The sequence below is a fragment of the Schistocerca americana genome, chromosome 6, assembly GCF_021461395.2.
Source record: "Schistocerca americana isolate TAMUIC-IGC-003095 chromosome 6, iqSchAmer2.1, whole genome shotgun sequence".
Taxonomy (NCBI): domain Eukaryota; kingdom Metazoa; phylum Arthropoda; class Insecta; order Orthoptera; family Acrididae; genus Schistocerca; species Schistocerca americana.
Window position 1 is genome coordinate 262,191,971 of NC_060124.1, and position 22,009 is coordinate 262,213,979.

Below are 22,009 nucleotides of genomic sequence, written 5' to 3' on the forward strand. Positions count from 1 at the left end.
AGCGATTACGAAGTATGATCCTTCCGGTTCGGCTAGAAAGCCGGCCGGTTGCGACTCTATTGTGCTCCAGCCCTTAGGTGCTACGAAATCTGTCTTGCTATTTCCTGTGTTTAAGCAGGACCAACACACCTGTGTGGGCCTTCCACCCAGGGCTTCAGTTCCACCAGCCATTTCATTTCCACTGGAGTTCCAACCTCTACTAGTATAGGCAATCACACATTACGCCGTTTTTATAATAAAGACTCTCCGTCACCTTTCATGCAATAAGCGTTAACAATTATTTACAAGACGTACGTGACAATGCCAGTCCCCTTTGTAAATTCACATATACGATGTACAGCGTGTCAAATGATACCTAACTGTGTTTGAAAAGTGTGTGGATGAGTTCTTTTAAGGTGCGAAATTATAGCCACGTTACAGTATTAATACCTAAAAAGTCAACTTTTTGTGTAAGCATACACCTTTTCAAATGAAACAATGCCTATTCACATACACAAACTAAAAGTAGGGTAAATCAGAATGTGAGTGGTGTTTGATGCAGGATTCTACTGCGAGTCTACTAGTTTTGTGGATTCTGAGCAGTAACGAGACAACTGACCATCGCAGGCTGTGTTCAAAATGACCACCGGCAGGGACAATACACGCTTCCAGTCTGCTATGGAACGACTGATGCACACGTGCTAGCATTTCAGCGGAGATGTTCGAGCAGATTCCAACAATACATCGTTACATGCAATCAGGTTAGTTGGTGTGTCTTTGTAGACAGCTTTCCCCCACGAAAATGGCCTACAGGTGTCAAATTTGGGGAACGAGCCGGCCAAGGTGCAGGTCCTCTGCGTCTACTCCAACTATTTGGAAACAATTTGTGTACTATGGACTGGACTAGCAGTATGATGTTAATACTACTGGTTCCTCCAAGTCTGGTAGCGTTCGCGCTTCCCGCGCCCGGGTTCCCGGGTTCGATTCCCGGCGGGGCCAGGGATTTTCTCTGCCTCGTGGTGGCTGGGTGTTGTGTGATGTCCTTAGTTTAGTTAAGTTTAAGTAGTTCTAAGTTCTAGGGGACTGATGACCATAGATGTTAAGTCTCGTACTGCTCAGAGCCATTTGAATCCTCCAAGTCTGCAGACGAACGTCTTCTAGCATCCGTGGAAGATGGTCTGTTAGGAGGGTGCGATGCTTGTGCGTGTTTAATGTTCTATCTATGAAGAACGGGAATATGAGCCGACGGTTCATTAACGAATACCATATGATAACATTCCGTGGATGGTGACGTTCCACCTGACGAAGCGAAGGGGTTTGTCAACAGACTGGCAGTGCATGGTTCGGTGGTTTATCTGGCCATGACTGGTAAATGTGGCTTCATCACTGAAGAAGATACTTTATACATCTGGAGTATCCTGTCTTACTGCACATGTACAGAAGATAACACGATTCTCATAATCGTTTCCATGCAACTCCTGATGAAGAGAGATGAGATAGGGATGGAAGCTATATCGATGAAGAGTGCATAGGACACTTTTATGACTGATGCCACTTCTTTGGGTGATTGTGCGGGAGCTAACATGCGGATCATCTGTAACAGCAGAAAGAATATTAATTTCGCCATATTTTGCCCTTACTTGTTCCTTCTGTTACGTTGCCTGTCTGTTACACTACCACATTCACGTAACTGGCTAAAGGTTGATAAATAATAGGAGAGATGCTTGAAATATATTGGGATATCTTGCCACGTACACCGTACAAGAAACACTGCATTCTTCCTACACTCCCCATACACTATGAGTATGTCGGCCATTTCTGAACTGCTGAATGCCATCGTCCACTCACAAGACATTGTCTGAACTGTCACCTACCAACGGACTAGCAAGTCGCACTGCACTGGAACAAAGAAGCACACAGTAAGCAAATATAACAAATCGCATCTAGCAACTACGCAAGTTTAATGGCACAAAGAATGGTTGGTGTCGAAACATTTCAAAATGCAATATCTTGTAAAAGACTGGTACTAGAATCCTAAATCAAACATCATAGACATTCTAATTTACCCTAGTTTTAGTTCGTTAATGTCATAGGAATTTTGTAAGTGCTATTACAATCTGTTTATTGGCGGGTAAACCGTTCGCTGGGTGCAAGTCTTTCCTATTTGACGCCACTTCGGTGACTTGCTTACCGATGGGGATGAAATGATGATGATTAGAACAACACAACACCCAGTCCCTGAGCGGATAAAATCTCCGACGCAGCCGGGAATCGAACCCGGGCCCTTAAGGTTGACATTTTGTCTCGCTGACCACGCAGCTACCGGGGGCGGACATTGGCTAACGGTACGAGCCCATGATCACCAATTCATTTGTGAATACCGCATATCAGTCGCACTTGCCATTTCTGCAATATTTACGGAGCAACTTTATGGTAATTCACCCTGTATAAGCGGAGGAGAGGGGAATGCGTAATCATTAGAGTGACGATACGGCCCACAGAGCAGAGATCCAGCGACATACACGAGTTTGTCAAAGAGCAGGTGATTAATGACCAGCTTCTGGAGACAGTCACCTCGTAAACGGCGGAGTTGGTTGGTTGCTGTTCAGGTGCTGCTGTCGTGAGCTTCCGTGGAAAGTTATTCGAGGACTGTGATGCCACGAGCAGTCTACATCTACATCTACATTTATACTCCGCAAGCCACCCAACGGTGTGTGGCGGAGGGCCTTTTACGTGCCACTGTCATTACCTAGCTTTCCTGTTCCAGTCGCGTATGGTTCGCGGGAAGAACCACTGCCGGAAAGCCTCCATGCGCGCTCGAATCGCTCTTAATTTTAAATTCGTGATCTCCTCGGGAGGTATATGTAGGGGGAAGCAATATATTCTATACCTCATCCAGAAACGCACCCTCTCGAAAGCTGGACAGAAAGCTACACCGCGATGCAGAGCGCCTCTCTTGCAGAGTCTGCCACTTTAGTTTGCAAAACATGTCCGTAACCCTATCACGCTTACCAAATAACCCTGTGACAAAATGCGCTCTTCTTTGGATCTTCTCTATCTCCTCTGTCAACCCGACCTGGTACGGATCCCACACTGATGAGCAATACTCAAGTATAGGTAGAACAACTGTTTTGTAAGCCACCTCCTTTGTTGATGGACTACATTTTCTAAGGACTTTACCAATGAGTCTGAACCTGGCACCCGCCTTATCAACAATTAATTTTATATGATCATTACACTTCAAATCGTCCCGTACGCATAGTCCCAGGTAATTTGCAGAAGTAACTGCTACCAGTGTTTGTTCCGCTATCATATAATCATACAATAAAGGATCTTTCTTTCTATGTATTCGCAATACATTATATTTTTCTATGTTAAGGGTCAATTGCCATTCCCTGCACCAAGTGCCTATCCGCTGCAGATCTTCATGCAATTCGCTGCAATTTTCTAATGCTGCAACTTCTCTGTATACTACAGCATCATCCGCGAAAAGCCGCATGGAACTTCCGACACTATCAGCTTGGTCATTTATACATATTGAGAAAAGCAATGGTCCCATAACACTCCTCGGTGGCGCGCCAGAGGTTACTTTAACGTCTGTAGACGTCTCTCCATTAAGAACAACATGTTGTGTTCTGTTTGCTAAAAACTCTTCAATCCAACCATACAGATGGTCTGATATTCGGTGACTCTTACTTTGTTTATCAGGCGACAGTGCGGAACTGTATCGAACGCGTTCCGGAAGTCAACGAAAATGGCATCTACCTGGGAGTCTGTATCTAATATTTTCTGGATCTCATGAATAAAAAAGCGAGTTGGGTCTCACAGGATCGCTGTTTCCGGAATCCATATTCATTCCTACAGAGTAGATTCTGGGTTTCCTGAAATGACATGATACGCGAGCAAAGAAAATATTCTAAAATTCTACAACGATCGATGTCAGAGATATAGGCCTATAGTTTTGCACATCTGCTCGAAGACCCTTCTTGAGAACTGGCGTCCACGCCGTATCACAGAACGCAGACTATGAAGACTGTAGGCTCCGTAAATCAGGGTAGGCGGCAATTTGTGGCAAATGTACAAGCGGCAGTCAAATGACAAATTGTTTCATATTCAGGGGATCCGCAGCTGTTGAAAGGTATGATGTTAGGAAGAATCCCTCTAACAGCTGGTAAAATTGTTGTTTATTAAAGCACAACCGGTTTCATGACCTCAAGTTGCATCATCAGCTACATAGTAACCTGCTGGATAGTAGTCTTGAGTATACGACGTCACACTGTTCACACGGGTAGCTCCATTCCACCAGCCAGCTAGTCTCTGTTTGTCGCTCGTGCGGGCTGCTTTTACTTTGCACAGCACTGGGTTGCCATGGCGTCACACCGGAAACACACTACCACCTTACAAATTCCACACAGTAATTTTCCTAGTACCACGACTAATCATAGTAGCAGTGATACTTTTTTATCGTCAATCCAACCCCTTTTTAGAAACATAGAGTCCACCCACGTTTCATTTTCTATTTCTTTCTGATGCAGGCAGATATTAAAGAATGGAGCACGTCTTCGTTACCTTTCGCTCGTCATGGTATTAACAATACTCACAGAATAATAAATTTTCACTAGGAGCGATGGGTGGGCCAATGATTGTTTAACGGTGCGAGCATCCTTTAGGCATTCCTTTATTAATTATAGAACCCACTGAAACCTCCCCTTAGAAAAATTTATGAATTACTGTGCTGGTAAACCCCTTACGTTATTTGATTTTCAAACAGCTGAGCAAAACTGAACGTACTCAGACACTTCTCTCTTTACTTATTCTGATCAACAGTAAACTGACACACAATATTTTTAGCGCAGCGCAATCTGACTTTAAATAATCCCTACAAAAGAATGGCCGTGACTAACAATAACCTATACCTTACATGAATCACTTACCTCACAAAAATCTTCGTTACTCGAACTACTGCAATACAGCGAGCACCAATACTGCTAGCTAAATAAAAGATTCTAACTACTGAAGGCACTAACTACTGATAGGCAGAGTCAGCAAATGAAAGATTTTGATATATAACAAACATGTATTTACCTTAATAGTGTTCAAAAGTCACTATATATATATATATATATATATATATATATATATATATATATATATATATATATATATATCAGTTCATGACATCCAGTCTTACAAATTTTCTGACGGACACACGTCCAGATCGTCCGCTCTCAAAACTCTGCCATCTCTCTTGCCACATCCACCACTGCTGGTGGCTCACCTCCAACTGCGCAACACTACGCGCTGTTCACATCCAACTGCCCACCACTACAATAGCGAATATTCCAACAATGCAAACCAGCCACAGACTGCACACAGCACAGTCAGTGATTTTCATACAGAGCGCTACGTGGCGTTAGCAACATAAAAACCTAAACAGCCTACTTACACCACAAAATTTGGTGACACCGTATTTTTATTTCTGCTAAATAGGTTGCAGCTGATGATGCGGCCTTAGGCCGAGAAACCGGTTGTCTTCTAATAAACAACTTAACCACCTGCTAGCGAAATTCTTCCTAACATAAATGAGTTAGATGAGACAGGACAGATGAAAAAAATTTAAATAAATTATTTTTTTATTTTAAAAGTAATGGCCATAGCTGTTAGAATACTTATCGAAATGTGAGACAAGACGCATGGGAAAATGTTTGGTTCCTACGGTACCATAATGGTACAGAGGAGTGCACGTCTTCGTCGGAAGCAGATCGACAGCCGTGAATGTCCTTCTCCAGGGCTCCAAAGACATGGAAATCGCAGGGGGAGAACGTGGGACTGTGTAGACAACGTGTACTTCCCAGAGAAAATTATGAAGACTACTCGAAACAATCTTTGTAGCATGTAGACGTCGCCAAGCTTGCTTCGAATACGCCGCAAAATCTTTTTGGCAATTACACATCGTCCAAACCTGCTCTCTCCCTATGCGATTTGCATAATTTTGAAGCCCTGAAGATTATCATAGGTGGCCGTCGACTTACTCTGGCCGAAGAGGTGCACATCTGGCTAGAATCGTGGTTCCGTAAGCAATCACAAACGTTATACCATGAAGGCATCCACTGACTTGTCTCACATTGGGATAAAGGTATTAAGAATTTAGGCCATTACTTTTGAAAAAAAGAAACATTTTATTTACATTTTTTCCAACTTTCTTGTTTTCATTTGTCTGCCCCTTATAATTCCAGAGCACAAAGCTGCTGCAGGCACATGTGTTTCGACACACATCGTGCAGTGCACATTCACGAACATGAAATTCGACAGCAGCCGTGTTCCGATGTTGACCCAACGACATCGTTAATTACATCTACAGTTAAAGTTGCTACACCAAGAAGAAATGCAGATGATGAACGGGTATTCATTGGACAAATATATTATACTAGAACTGACATGTGATTACATTTTCAGGCAATTTGGGTGCATATATCCTGAGAAATCAGCACCCAGAACAACCACCTCCGCCCATAATAACAAGACAACCACAGCCATAACGGCCTTGATACGCCTGGGCGTTGAGTCAAACAGAGCCCATGCAGCTCCAACACGATACCACAGTTCATCAAGAGTAGTGACTGCCGTATTGTGACGAGCCAGTTGCTCGGCCACCATTGACCAGACGTTTCCAATTAGTGAGAGATCTGGACAATGTGCTGGCCAGAGCAGCAGTCGAACATTTTCTGTATCCAGAGAGGCCCGTAAAGGAACTGCAACATGCGCTCGTGCATTATCCTGTTAAAATGTAGGGTTTCGCAGGGATCGAATGAAGGGTAGAGCCACGGGTCGTAACACATCTGAAATGTAACGTCCACTGATCAAAGTGCCGTCAGTGCGAACAAGAGGTGACCGAGACGTGTAACCAATGGCACCCCATACCATCACACCGGGTGATACGCCAGTATGGCGATGACGAAGACACACTTCCAATGTGTGTTCACCGCGATGTCGCCATACACGTATGCGACCATAATGATGCTGTAAACAGAACCTGGATTCATCCGAAAAAATGACGTTTTGCAATTCGTGCACCTAGATTCGTCGTTGAGTACAACATCGCAAACATCCTGTCGGTAATGCAACTTCAAGGGTAGCCGCAGCCATGGTCTCTGAGCTGATAGTCCATCCTCCTGCAAACGTCGTGCAGATGGTTGTCGTCTTGCAGACGTCCCCATCTGTTGACTCAGGGATCGAGACGTGGCTGCACGATCCGTTACAGCAATGCGAATATGATGACTGTCGTCTCAACTGCTAGTGATACTAGGCCGTTGGGATTCAGCACGGCATTCCGTACTACCATCCTAAACCCACCGATTCTGCTAAGAGTCGTTGGATCTCGACCAACGCGATCAGCAATGTCGCGATACGATAAACCGCAATCGCGATAGGCTACAATCCGACCTTTACCACAGTCGGAAATGTGATGGTACGCATTTCTGTTCCTTACACGAGGCATCACAATAACGTTTCACCAGGCAACACCGGTCAACTGCTGATTGTGTATGAGAAATCGGTTGGAAACTTTCCTTATGTCAGCTCGTTGTAGGTGTCGCCACGTGCGCCAACCCTGTGTGAATGCTCTGAAATGCTAATCATTTGCATATCACAGCACTTTCTTCCTGTCGGTTAAATTTCGTGTCTCTAGCACGTCATCTTCGTGGTATAGCAATTTTAATGGTCAGTAGTGTATATCTCAAGTATGTCCACCAACAAAAGCCGTCAAGCGCACTAACCAGAAGATTCCGAGTAAGAGGGCTACAAAGTTCTACGCGCTCCGCATTTTGCACGCTAAGACTGCAGAGCGAAATGGCTGCGCCAGAAGTGGCGTCACTTGTCATGTGGGCGATCCAGGTTCGAACCTACCACTAGGTAACTTTCAATTTTTCCATTGTTTCGAAAATTCTGACAACTTTTAGATGTGTTGTTGTTGTGGTCTTCAGTCCTGAGACTGGTTTGATGCAGCTCTCCATGCTACTCTATCCTGCGCAAGCTTCTTCATCTCCCAGTACCTACTGCAGCCTGCATCCTTCTGAATCTGCTTAGTGTATTCATCTCTTAGTCTCCCTCTACGATGTTTACCCACCAAACTGCCCTCCAATACTAAATTGGTGATCCATTGATGCCTCAGAACATGTCCTACAACCAATCCCTTCTTCTAGTCAATTTGTGCCACAAATTCCTCCTCTGCACAATTCTAGTCAATACCTCATCATTAGTTATGTGATCTACCCCTCTAATCTTCAGCATTCTTCTGTAGCACCACATTTCAAAAGCTTCTATTCTCTTCTGGTCCATACTATTTATCTTCCACGCTTCACTTCCATCATGGCTACACTCCATACAAATACTTTCAGAAACGACTGCCGGACACCTAAATCTATACTCGATGATAACGAATTTCTCTTCTTCAGAAACGCTTTCCTTGCCATTGCCAGTCTGCATTTTATATCCTCTCTTCTTCCCTCAGCATCACCCGACTTAATTTGACTACATTCCATTATGCTCGTTTTGCTTTTGTTGATTTTCATCTTATACCCTCCTTTCAAGACACTGTACATTCCGTTCATCTGCTCTTTCAAGTCCTTTGCTGTTTCTGACAGAATTACAATGTTATCGGCGAACCTCAAAGTTTTTATTTCTTCTCCATGGATTTCAATACCTACTCCGAACTTTCCTTTTGTTTCCTTTACTGCTTGCTCAATATACAGATTGAATAGCATCGGGGAGAGGCTACAACCCAGTCTCACTCCCTTCCCAACCACTGCTTCCCTTTCATGCCCCTCGACTCTTATAACTGCCATCTGATTTCTGTAAAAATTGTAAATAGCCTTTCGCTCCCTGTATTTTACCTCTATCACCTTCAGAATTTGAAAGAGAGTATTCCAGTCAACATTGTCAAAAGCTTTCTCTAAGTCTACAAACGCTAGAAACGTAGGTTGCCTTTCCTTAATCTTTCTTGTAAGATAAGTCGTAGGGTCAATATTGCCTCATGTGTTCCAACATTTCTACGGAATCCAAACTGATCTTCCCCGAGGTTGGCTTCTATCAGTTTTTCCATTCGTCTGTAGAGAATTCGCGTTAGTATTTTGCAGCTGTTCCTTATTAAACTAATAGTTCTGTAATTTTCACATCTGTCAACACCTGCTTTCTTTGGGATTGGAATTATTAAATTCTTCATGAAGTCTGAGGGTATTTTGCCTGTCTCATACATCTTGCTCACCAGATGGTAGAGTTTTGTCAGGATTGGCTCTCCAAAGGGTGTCAGTAGTTCTAATGGAATGTTGTCTACTCCCGGGGCCTAGTTTCGACTTAGGTCTTTCAGTGCTCTGTCAAACTCTTCACGCAGTATTATATCTCCCATTTCTTCTTAATCTACCGCCTAATCTATTTCCATAATATTGTCCTCCAGAACATCGCCCCTGTGTAGACCCTCTATATACTCCTTCCAACTTTCTGCTTTCCCTTCTTTGCTTAGAACTTGGTTTCCATCTGAGCTCTTGATATTCATGCAAGTGGTTCTCTTTCCTCCAAAGGTCTCTTTAATTTTCCTGTAGGCAGTATCTATCTTACCCCTCGTGAGATAAGCCCCTACATCCTTACATTTGTCCTCTAGCCATCCCTGCTTAGCCATTTTGCACTTCCTGTCGATCTCATTTTTGAGACGTTTGTATTCCTTTTTGCCTGCTTCAGTTACTGCATTTTTATATTTTCTCCTTTCTTCAATTAAATTCAGTATCTCCTCTGTTACCCAAGGATTTGTACTAGCCTTTGTCTTTTATCCCTACTTGATCCTCTGCTGCCTTCACTATTTCATTCCTCAAAGCTACCCATTCTCCTTCTACTGTATTTCTTTCCCCCATTCCTGTCAATTGTTCCCTTATGATCTCCCTGAAACTCTGAACAACCTCTGGTTCTTTCAGTTTGTACAGGTCCCATCTCCTTAAATTCCCACCTTTTTGCAGTTTCTTCAGTTTTAATCTACAGTTAATAACCAATAGATTGTGGTCAGATTCAAAAATGGTTCCAATGGCTCTGAGCACTATTGGACTTAACATCTATGGTCATTAGTCCCCTAGATCTTAGAACTACTTAAACCTAACTAACCTAAGGACATCACACAACACCCAGTCATCACGAGGCAGAGAAAATCCCTGACTGGTCAGAGTCCACATCCGACCCTGGAAATGTCTTACAATTTAAAATCTGGTTCCTAAATCTCTGTATTACCATTATATAATCTATCTGAAACCTTTTATCATCACCAGGGTTCTTCCGTGTATACAACCTTCTTTCATAATTCTTGAACCAAGTGTTAGCTATGGTTAAGTTATGCTCTGTGCAAAATTCTACCAGGCGGCTTCCTCCTTCATATCTTACCCCCAACCCATATTCACCTACTACGTTTCCTTCTCTTCCTTTTCCTACTGTCGAATCCCAGTCACCCATGTCTATTAAATTTTCGTCTCCCTTCACTACCTGAATAATTTATTTTATCTCATCTACATTTCATCAAGTTTTTCATCATCTGCAGAGCTAGTTGGCATATAAACTTGTACTACTGTAGTAGTTTTTGGCTTCGTGTCTATCTTGGCCACAATAATGCGTTCAATATGCTGTTTGTAGTAGCTTACCCCTACTCCTATTGTTTTATTCATTATTAAACCTATTTCTGCATTACTCCTACTTGATTTTGTATTTATAACCCTGTATTCACCTGACCAAAAGTCTTGTTCCTCCTGCCACCGAACTTCACTAATTCCCACTATATCTAACTTTAACCTATCCATCTCCCTTTTTAAATTTTCTAACCTACCTGCCCGATTAAGGGATCTGACATTCCACGCTCCGATCCGTAGAACTGTAAAATAATAACCTAAAATATAACCAATTAAATCGCACAGAATTTTATTTTATTCATGAAATGACCGTTATCTCCCTTTTTAAATTTTCTAACCTACCTGCCCGATTAAGGGATCTGACATTCCACGCTCCGATCCGTAGAACTGTAAAATAATAACCTAAAATATAACCAATTAAATCGCACAGAATTTTATTTTATTCATGAAATGACCGTTATACCACTATGCAATATTCGGCAACCATCTAAACAGATGGACCCAAGTACCTCTTGCCGCACTCGCCAGGAATGATACAAATTCCCTGCACTTTGAGGTAGTGATTATCTTAAACGGGTCGCAACATCACTTTAATTTTTTCTAAGCAGCCCACAGACTGGTCTGACTCCTTGCCTTCTTAGGTCTCTACCTGTCTTGTTAGCTGTTGCATCGGAGAATAAAAGCCGCTCCTTTTGTTGGTCCTCTTGGCTTGTTTGAACGGAGTCACGTCTTACTGTTCTCAACAGCGTAGATCTAATGTCACAGACAGAACACTTATTCTGTAGATTCTGTCTCACTCCGTACGTTCACACGTATTCTAACATCAGTCGCCGACAAGAGTAGCAAACCCATCGTTACCTGCAGGTGTTTCACCTCGTGTTTAGATTAACCAGCCCGTATGTTTATCTCACTTTCCGTATAGCTACACTACTAAAAGCGAATTGCTTTCCTCATTATTAACAGTCACGAGCTTTCACATGTTTACTTTGTTCCGAATTTACAGCGCTGATCGTGCTGCATGTCATCAATGTTAAATGATATGCAATTATGCTGGTTGGCTATGACGCCTGCGGTACACATGTTTACGCTGCATGCGAGAGCCTGCACTCTGTTCTAGATAATGAGCACACAGACATTTTTCGAGAGACTCCACCTATATTTATCCTTGCATGGCTAAGTAACATAACACAGGGAATGGTGTGGGCGTATATGATGCCTAGGTTCGCCCATATCGCCTAATTTTACACAACTCTGATGCCTGTTGCACTCATCTCCTAGCATTTATGACTTTATGTATTCAGAAATATACTATAACAAAAGTGCTGAATGTCAAAAATTTTAGTTATTACTCATGTTTTGATGAAGTTTCTAAGTCCCGAGATGTAGTCGAAATAAGAATCTCTTAGTTATCAACTCAAGCAGTGCTGCTTTAGTGATAAATTATTTAGTTTAGCTGATGACGAAAACGGCAAAGTAGTTGGTGAAAAGATTGCTTAGCAAGACTAAATAGCTAAATAATATAGCATACACGGTATACGATCTGAAGTGATTTTTGAGATGATTCGTCATATATAGAACTGTTTTGAATTATGAACTGGGTATCGCTTGCGATAAAATACTCTGAAATGGGATTTGTACAAAATTCCCTGACTTACATCTTAGCACAATATTTACTTTCTTGCAATAAAAGAGATTTCGCACCCTGAAACTGCTGACAATGTGTGCACAGTATACAATTCGAAATACATTGCGCAAAGGAAACGGTTAAAGCACTTGAATTAAAATCCTACTGCAAAAATTTGTGTTCGCTTACAATTCTGGACACTGTATCAAGCATATATTTCGCTGTAACTAATATATTCTGAGAGGGCGACGCAGCTTCCATAAGTGTAAAGAATCAGATCGTTTGTACCTGGTAAATTTATGAAAGTATTTTATCAAGCACCACTAGCATTTTTCGAACGTGTGCTTCACAATTAACAAACGCTCAATAAAGAACTCATATAAACTAACAACCGGAGAGGAAAGATATTCTTTCCACTTTAATTATTTCCCACTTTCAATTCGGATGAAAGGAAGTGAAGCGAATACTGATCTAGACACTTGAGAGTTTGAAGCGTGAGAGAGATCGAAGGGGGAACTGCTAAGACTTTCAATCAGATGAGAGGGAGTATTGTCGGAAATATATGAGAGCCTTTAACATATAAAACGATTCCTATCAGTTCCAAGCTACGTATTGCTTCTTGCCGTCAGGTACTATGTTAGTGCCACAAGGCAGCGTTTCCTGAGGTCTCCTCCGCTATTTACCCACTCAGTTTTCATCAACATTATCATATGAGACAAAACTGTATACAGAGCAATACATCCTCGGAGCCTCAAACTTATTAGTGTGTACTACGCCCTTTCTGCGGCATCCATTACACGACACCGAAAACATTGCGAACCATCCCTATCCATTACCGCTCTACCGTCACCCGCAGATCATGCAGATAGGTCGCTAATGTGTTGCACGTATTTCGCTCAGTGGCAGTGGACATGGAAACAAATAACAGCACCAGTTGCAAGTTTATATTCTAACACCACGACTTGTTGCCAGCCACCAAGGTTATTTTCAAGTGGTTATGAGCCTAAAACCTTGACAGTGTGTTCCAAGACGCTAAATTCATATTGTTGCTGTGCTCTTCAGTCCGAAGACCGCGTTTCCGTAGAAAGTGGTGTTCTAAAGTGTTACTGGTCATGCCTCCCCGTCCGAGATTCCACTAGTTAAGGCAACCCTTTCATCGATTACCTATATTTTCCCTCGAAGCAGTTCTTGTAGCGCATTCGATTTCTCACGAGATGCAAACAGGCTGTCTGTGACTGTAAGTGGATAGTGAATTGGCACTCAGTTTGTAGAATCTCCCCTATATTTTTTACCTCTATGAGATTTTGCCCACTTTTAAAAAAAGTGTCTCTGAGCACTATGGGACTTAGCTTCTGAGGTCATCAGTCCCATAGAACTTAGAACTACTTAAACCTGACTAACCTAAAAACATCACACACATACATGCCCGAGGCAACACTCGAAACTGCGACCGTAGCGGTCGCGCGGTTCCCGACTGTAGTGCCTATAACCGCTCGGCCACTACGGCCGGCGACCACTTTTACCTCCCACTCTATAAAAATCTGCGTATTACCAAAATTATGTCCCCGCAAACTATTATCCAACTTAAACTCGTATGCTAACCTTTGACTAAACAGGACAGAATTTGAACTGAACCGTAAATGATCCGAATGCAACTTGTCTTTATATTAAATGCGTCACTGAAGTAAAACAGTGATCTGGCCCCAATCAAAATTTCCACTTACCTAGCGCCTTGACAACGTGTTTGCAGTTTTGCCGAACAACAGCAAGCAGCAAGCAGGCAAAACATGTTCAAACTGTTGCACGTGGTAATGTCTAATGAAAAACAGTGGGATGGGGAGAGTAAGTATTTCTATTAAATGATACGCCAAGACAACGATTTGAGAGAGAAGTATTTATTAAAAAAAGACAGAGTAATACTTCGCCTGATCTTCAAACATTACATAGGTCTGCACAATAGTACGCTTAACGAAGTGACCAGTTATTTAAAAAGGGTACCATGTCAACACATAATTTCTACAAAAACCAAACAGGTTAATAAGTTAATATGTTCATGAATGACCCAAGAAAGTGGGATGGCTTTTTCTCTCAGCTCTGAGTGATTTACCTAGATGACAATAGTCACTCCTAGCTGCACACTGCTGCAGTCTTACTTCATACTTCTTCTATTCAAAAATAATAACATTTTTAAAACTTTACGTTCCTTTCGCTGTTCTTTACAATCGATCTTTCTTCATCTAACAGATACGATCACAAATCAACTCAGCATTCCTGGACATATTCATCACCTACCACACTTCAACTGAGAATGTATCACACTGCGCAAAGGCAAAGACTGTGCCACGACAAGACCAAAGATCGTTCAACAGTAACGTAACTTGCTCTCCCTCTGACGTGCATATTGATACCACACAAAAACCAAATGATATGAACACCTTACAAGTTTCCTCAAAATAAGTCCCGGGATGCCGATATGAGGGGTTTATTAGTGAACACTGTGCCGGACCGCGACTCGAGCCTCATTTCTGGGTTCGAATCCTGGTCCGGCACAAAGTTTCATTGTTGTCATTCCATTATACGGCTGACGGCAGCAGTCCGTACTCGCAGCTCCTCGTGTGGGCCATTTAAGCCTGATACTGACGACCGACGTGAACACCACAATGGGAGGCGCCATTCTTCCTGCAATTGACGACGAGCCTACTCTCAGTACAAGACAGATGACCACATGACTGTCTGGCGAGTGTTACACCAGGACCGGGTGCACCCGTACCATTTACGTCGTGTGCAGGCGCAATCAGCAGTTGATTTACCTACATGGGTACTCGTCTGTGAATGGTTTATTCAACAAAATGTCAACTCTATTTTAGTGGCACATTACTGTTCATAGAGGACGTGTCGTTTCAAAGAGATCAGATTGTAAATTTTCGCAATCGGCACCTATAGGCAGACGTCAACCCTCAGGCAGCTGGTTGAAGCACGTCCACAACAAAGATTTTCTGTCAATGTTTGGGCCGCATTGTTGGTGACTTTTTGGTAGGGCCTCACTTTCTTCCACCAAGGCTCAACGGACAAAGTTGTTATAATTTCATAGAGAATGTTGTACCTGATTTCATGTCCATTATAATTGTCCAGGCTGTTATGACGTGGTCGGTTGATGAATTCTGTGTCAATTTCCAACGTTTCGTCCCCGTCTGCGGGGGACATCTTCAAGGGGGTATGTAGCTCAATGGAAGGTCCAACACACCCACTGGCTCGCTGACTGCCGCTAAATTCCGTGTCCGCGTGCTCTCGCTCCGAGGCGTGACGTCACGTGTTTTGGAAACGTCAGTGCAATCGGCCGCTGTCCGTTGCCGTCGATCGCCGTTGCCATCACCCAGTCGTGGACGGGTAGTACACATCTTCTTCAACACCGGAATCCATATACCGTTTAGTTTCACGTCTTCCTTTGACCTCCCATCGAGCTACAGACCCTCTTGAAGATGTCCCCCGCAGACGGGGTCGAAACGTTGGGAATTGACACAGAATTTATCTACCGACCACGGCATAACAGCCCGGATAATTATAATGGACGTGACATTTCCGGCGGTGAAAGTCTACATTTTAGTATCTACCTGATTTGTTAGCAGATGTGGCTTAAGTTGAGCGACAGAACATGCAATTCATGCACTATGGAGCACCTTCACATTTGAATGTTATTGTCCCTCGGCTTCTAAACAACAGTTTTGCTGACAGATGTATAGGTAGAGATGGACCATTTGCCTGGCCTTCACGCTCTCCGGACCTAAACCCACTGGACTTTTATTTGTGGAGGCATTTGAAAGCACAAGATGTTCAGAGTATCCCTGCCCGTATTATGGAAGGCTGCGAAACCATACACAATATTCCAGTGACAAATCTGCTCATCCAAGATACATTTCGACGCCGGTTTGATGCATTTATAAGTTCCCATGGAGAGCATATTGAACTTCTCCTGTGAGAAAGATTTGCTTGTGGTATGCTGTTGCGTCCTCTTCACTGTTGCGTCCTGTTCGTGTGTGTTTCAAATGGTTCAAATGGCTCTGAGCACTACGGGACTTAACTACTGAGGTCATCAGTCCCCTAGAACTTAGAACTACGTAAACCTAACTAACCCAAGGACATCACACACACCCATGCCCGAGGCAGGATTCGAACCTGCGACCGTAGCGGTCTCGCCGTTCCAGACTGAAGCACCTAGAACCGTTCGGCCACACTGGCCGTCAGTGTGTGCTTCCCATGATTGATGAGCTGGAAAAAATGAGTTATAGCACGATAAAAAATCGTTTCAAGCTCCATGTTCATATATTTTCTTCGTCTACGCATCAGAAATGTGTCCTGCAATTTGTACCGTACATTGTTTTACACCCTGCATGTCTACAAATATCCCTTAACTATATTACTATTTCCGAGACTCGAACTCGGGACCTTTGCCCTTTCGCGGGCAAATGCTCTACCATCTGAGCTACCCTATCACGACTCACACCCCATCCTCACAGCTTCACTTGTGCCAGTACCTCGTATCATACCTTCCTTCCAAATTTTACAGAAGCTCTCCTACGAACCCTGCAGAACTAGCACTCCTGAAAGAAAGGATATTGCGGAGACATGGCTTAGCCACAGCCTAGGGGATGTTTCCAGAATGAGATTTTCACTCTGCAGCAGAGTGTGCGCTGATATGGAACTTCCTGGCAGATTAAAACTGTGTGCTGGACCGAGACTCGAACTCGGGACCTGCAAGGTTCGCAGGAGAGCTTCTGTAAAGTTTGGAAGGTAGGAGACGAGGTAGAGGCTGAAGTGAAGCTGTGAGGACGAGGCGTGAGTAGTGCTTGGGTAGCTCAGGTGGTAGAACACTTGCCCGCGAAAGGTAAATGTCACGAGTTCGACTCTCGGTCCGGCACACAATTTTAACCTGGCAGGAAGTTTCATATCAGGGCACACTCCGTTGCGGAGTGAAAATGTCATTCTATGAGACAAAACATTTTCTTGATGATTTCTTAACATTAGTTGTCTCTTGCCACTAACATTTCTCCATTCTACTGTACACATTTAACCCTGTTTGATACTGGGTTGCTTAGACAGCATCCATTTATTGACAAAACAGTTTCCTCTGGCAGTACCTGGTATTCATTCTCGCCGTATCCAAGCATAGCTGCGATCTCTGTTAACACCCTTTATCTTTTGGTACGTCTGATGCATTTCGTTAACGCACCCTAACCACGATACACAGGGTAAACATTAATAAAACCAACAAACTGCAGGTACGGATTCCTGACTAGAAAAGGAGGAAGAAAGGTTTCACGAACATGTGTCCGGAAATGAACGGCGGGAGTGCAACGACAAGAAACTGTCCCGGAACACAGTACAGAGCTGCATTGCATCCGCGTCACAAAATAAGTTCAAAGTGGCCTCCATGGGATGCAATGGACGCCTTCACAAGTCGCATCATTGATTGCTGCACTCTATCGCACGTTCTGACGTCTCTCCGAGTAGTATCACACAGGTCGTGGACAAGCGTTTGAAGTGTCTCCACATCAGGAACTGGTTCAGCACATACAACGCATTTCAGCTCCTCCCATAGATAAAAATCCAATGGTCTGAATACTAGCGCCTTAGCAGGCCATGCTACAGGGCCTTCACGTCCTAACCAGCGTCTGAGAAAGGTGAAGTTGAGATGTCGGCGAACTGTAATGCGGAAGTGGGGATGTGCTCCGTCATGCAGAAACCACGTAACCTGTCGTACTGCCAAGGGCACATTCTCAAGCAGCCTAGGCAGAGTATTCCGCAGGAATTCCGGGTACGTTCCTTCGTAGAGCCGTTGTGGAATTAACTCGGAATTGTGGAATTAACTCGGAAACGACACAACGTATCAAATTTTTTCGTAACAATTATTTCTCAGCACAACCTGCACTGCAACACTCTTACAAGATTTTCAGTTGATTTCCGATCACCCTGTATAGGTGGCAACATATCTGACGCTGCCTGGAGTAGACAGGATACCAAATGCGGAGTGGAAATAGTAAGAAAAGCATTTCTGGGAAAGTAAAATACTTAAAAATCTAACATAAATTTAAGTGTACGAAGATTTTTTCCTAAAAGTGTCTGTCTGGAGTGTAGCCTCGTTTGGATGTGAAGCGTAGACTGTTAGGAGTTATGACAGAAGTGAATAGAATCTTCTGAGATGTGAAGCTACAGACGAATACTACATGTTAGACTAGTAGAAGGATTAACTAATGAAGAGGTACTAAATCTAATTCGGGAGAAATGAATGTTATGTCTCAACACATGAGGGGTATGGGGCGAATTTTAGATGGAGACCAAGACTTAACTACAGTAAATAGGTTCAAGTGGACATAAATAACAGTAGTTATCGCGGATGAAGAGGCTTTCAAATTATAGAATAGCACGGAGAGCTACAGCAAACCAATCTTTAGACTATAGGACTAGTTTCGTTACTGAACTTTTTTCTAGCATTTTGTCGTTTTTATTCCAAGGGCACGAAGTAGCTGTTTTTTGACCGAAAATTTCTTATTTTTAAGTAACTTATAATCGCAGCTTGAAAAAGTATTTTTCCCTCGCACCGAGCGCTTTAGTAGAGGTATGTCTGTAGCTCTTTGGGACTTGATATTCCCAGCTCCCACACTGATGATGATAAGACGCCGCAGCCGTTCCCCGAAGACTGTCTGTAGCCCGCAGATGACGATTATGCAGATTGACGATGCTAATTCTGGTAAAGGTTACTTCGTCGGTAAAGAGGACTGCTGACAGAAGTCCCAAAACTATGACTATCTGATCCGTAAACCATCTAAAGAATCCTTCCTGCAACCAGTTGTTGACAAGCGCCGGCCGGTGTGGCCGTGCGGTTCTAGACGCTTCAGTCTGGAACCGCGTGACCGCTACGGTCGCAGGTTCGAATCCAGCCTCAGGCATGGATGTGTGTGATGACATTAGGTTAGTTAAGTTTAAGTAGTTCTAAGTTCTAGGGGACTGATGACCACAGATGTTAAGTCCCATAGTGCTCAGAGCCATTTGAACCATTTTTTTGTTGACAAGCCTTGCGCTCGTTGCTGGTGATTGGCATAGTAGCTACTGTCATGAAGGATACACACAATCGAGGTTTGGCTTATACCAAGTTGGTGGGGCACTTGACTGGAGTTTACTAGGGTTCATCTCAATAACCTATAGAGACCAGTCGTCCAAATTTGGGGTACGCACATTGTCGCTTCCCTCTACGTTCGTCTGAAAGGACGCATGATCACACAAACGCCCAAAAAGAGCTTGAAATGTTGTGTGATGCGGTTGGTGTCAGTGAGGGTACTTGTTTTGGTGTAGTTATGCTGCCTCTGGATTGTTTCCATCTGCTTGGACGTGCACCAACATCATTTCGGCTTGTTCCCGACATGAATACCGGACCATTCCGCTGCTTAGAGAACGCTGCGTCAATAACGCAGCATGCAACGCACAAGAACTACTCGACAAGTGGCCAGAGGATCTTCACCTCGTGAGCACCATCTACCAACGCAACGATTCACTTCCGGACATATATTCATGGGACCTTTTTCCGTCCGGTTCCAGTCAAAAATCCGTTTCTGAAGTTTGTCGGTTTTATTAGTGTTCATCATATATCGATCTTCAAAGGTCTCGTAAAATATCTCAGTCTCGTCATTAATATTAGGAGCTTTTCCACTCCTTTCCGGAAGCCTTGTTCTATTGGAAATCCTGCTGTGTGACAAGGAAATTCCTTAACACTCCTATTACAGCTTTTTAAATTAACTTTACTCTGTAAATAAAGCAGAGTGATTCAAAAGCCGCGATACATGGCACAACTCCGTTCATTGTAGAAATAACGGGGCGGAGTTGTTGGAGATATATTGTGTTAAATCATGAGATTAGTAGCTGCGACGTAAGATTCTCCGTTCAGGAAAATTATTGGGTAACTTTATTGGTCTGCTACAAATCACGTACTTAACAAAACAAGATGACAGTCAAAATGAAAAACTAGGATAAATGCTAACAAATCAATACACCATTGAAGACTTAACAACAAAATTAACTATCAGAGCAGTAAATTCACGGAGCAAAAAGCTCAAACAAATTAATGACTTGAACTGCCATGGCACGCAATTGCACCTCTTGGACAGCAGTGGAGAAATTGTTTAAATTGATTGCCGTCCTGTTGACAGCAGATCCGAATACTGTTCATGTACCTCTTGCACACCTTACATAACACCGCAGGTGTTATTGCTGCACAGCCTTTTTCGATGTTTTCCTGCACTCGCTGCAGTGTTCCTTTTTTCCTGTTTTTGTACACTAAAGATCTGGCCACAGAGGAGAAAGTCAAGTGGTGTCAAATCTAGCGACCTAAGCGGCCAATCAACTGGACCCTTCTACCTATCCAAAGATCAGGTAAAGCGTCATTCAGCAAACATATTTGTACGAAGTGCGGCGGTGTTCCATTCTGCTGAAAGAAATATCCCCGTCGTTTTGCTACGGATAGATTATCCAAATACATCAAGAGTGTTATCTGGAGATGCTCTCTGTATAGTTCAGCAGTGAGTTTACTGTTAAGAAATACGAGACCGATGAGTACATCCGCGTTTATGCTACACTACACATTTAAACTTCGGTCACTCTGATGATCAACATCTACAGCAGTGTTAGTGATTCCGGTCGCCCAATGAACAACATTTTATCTACTCACTGTCCCGTTCACATGGAAACAGGCATCATCGCTGAAGAAATACTTAAACCTAACTAACCTAAAGACATCACACACATCCATGCCCGAGGCAGGATTCGAACCTGCGACCGTAGCGGTCGCGCGGTTATAGACTGAGGCGCCTAGAAGCGATCGGCCAAACCGGCCGGCGTGTACCAACAAATAGTTTCATATAATAAAACTGATACACAGATAATGTACCACTATGTCAATAATTTTCAACAATTTCTCTTTATTCCTCACTTTTACTAATATTTGTTTCTTTATTCTCATGGCAGATACGACTTCAAATCTTTACAGTGGTGAAACTGGTGCTCTCTCTTTACTGACTTTTTTCTGATAAGATCCCCGTTTTGCAAATGGCAGATAACTTGCTACCGATTACATAGATCGCTACTATTTCAACAGTATCAGCTTCAACCCTCACACTAAAGTTATAGTTTTTAATTTTTTTCCTCTTATCGGTGTTTTCTTTCTCATTATCATGATACTGCATATTGCAGCGAAAATGTGGACTCCTGTCAACGTTTTCTGGGTCACAGTCAGCACATTGTCGGCTGCCGTGCAAATTTCAAGTCTCAGCAGTGTTTTCTTTGCCATAGTCATTATTTCATTTAGTACAATAAAACCGTGACCCCTTTGTTACCCCCCTCTTTTTTTCTGGAAAAACCATTGGTATGTTTCTATTTTCGTTTGCGGGAACGTTGCTAATATGCGATTATTTCCGTTCCACCTTTCTTTGACTTCTATCTCACATACTTCCTGCTGGTACCTTTCGTTTCCTTTTCTGACAAAGCTAACGACTGATACAGGGCCTTCTCAACACTCCTCTTCATTTTTCTGTAGCCACTTAGAAAATCTGGGGAACATACCTGTTTTCACATAATGGTCCTCTTTGTTAAAGTTTCCACAATTATTATTTACAGTAACCCTATTTATTGAATTTGAGCGTATTTTGTTCTTTACCATTTCATCAGAAGTTCCAGTGTTGAAGTTAGTGATATCACTGATCTT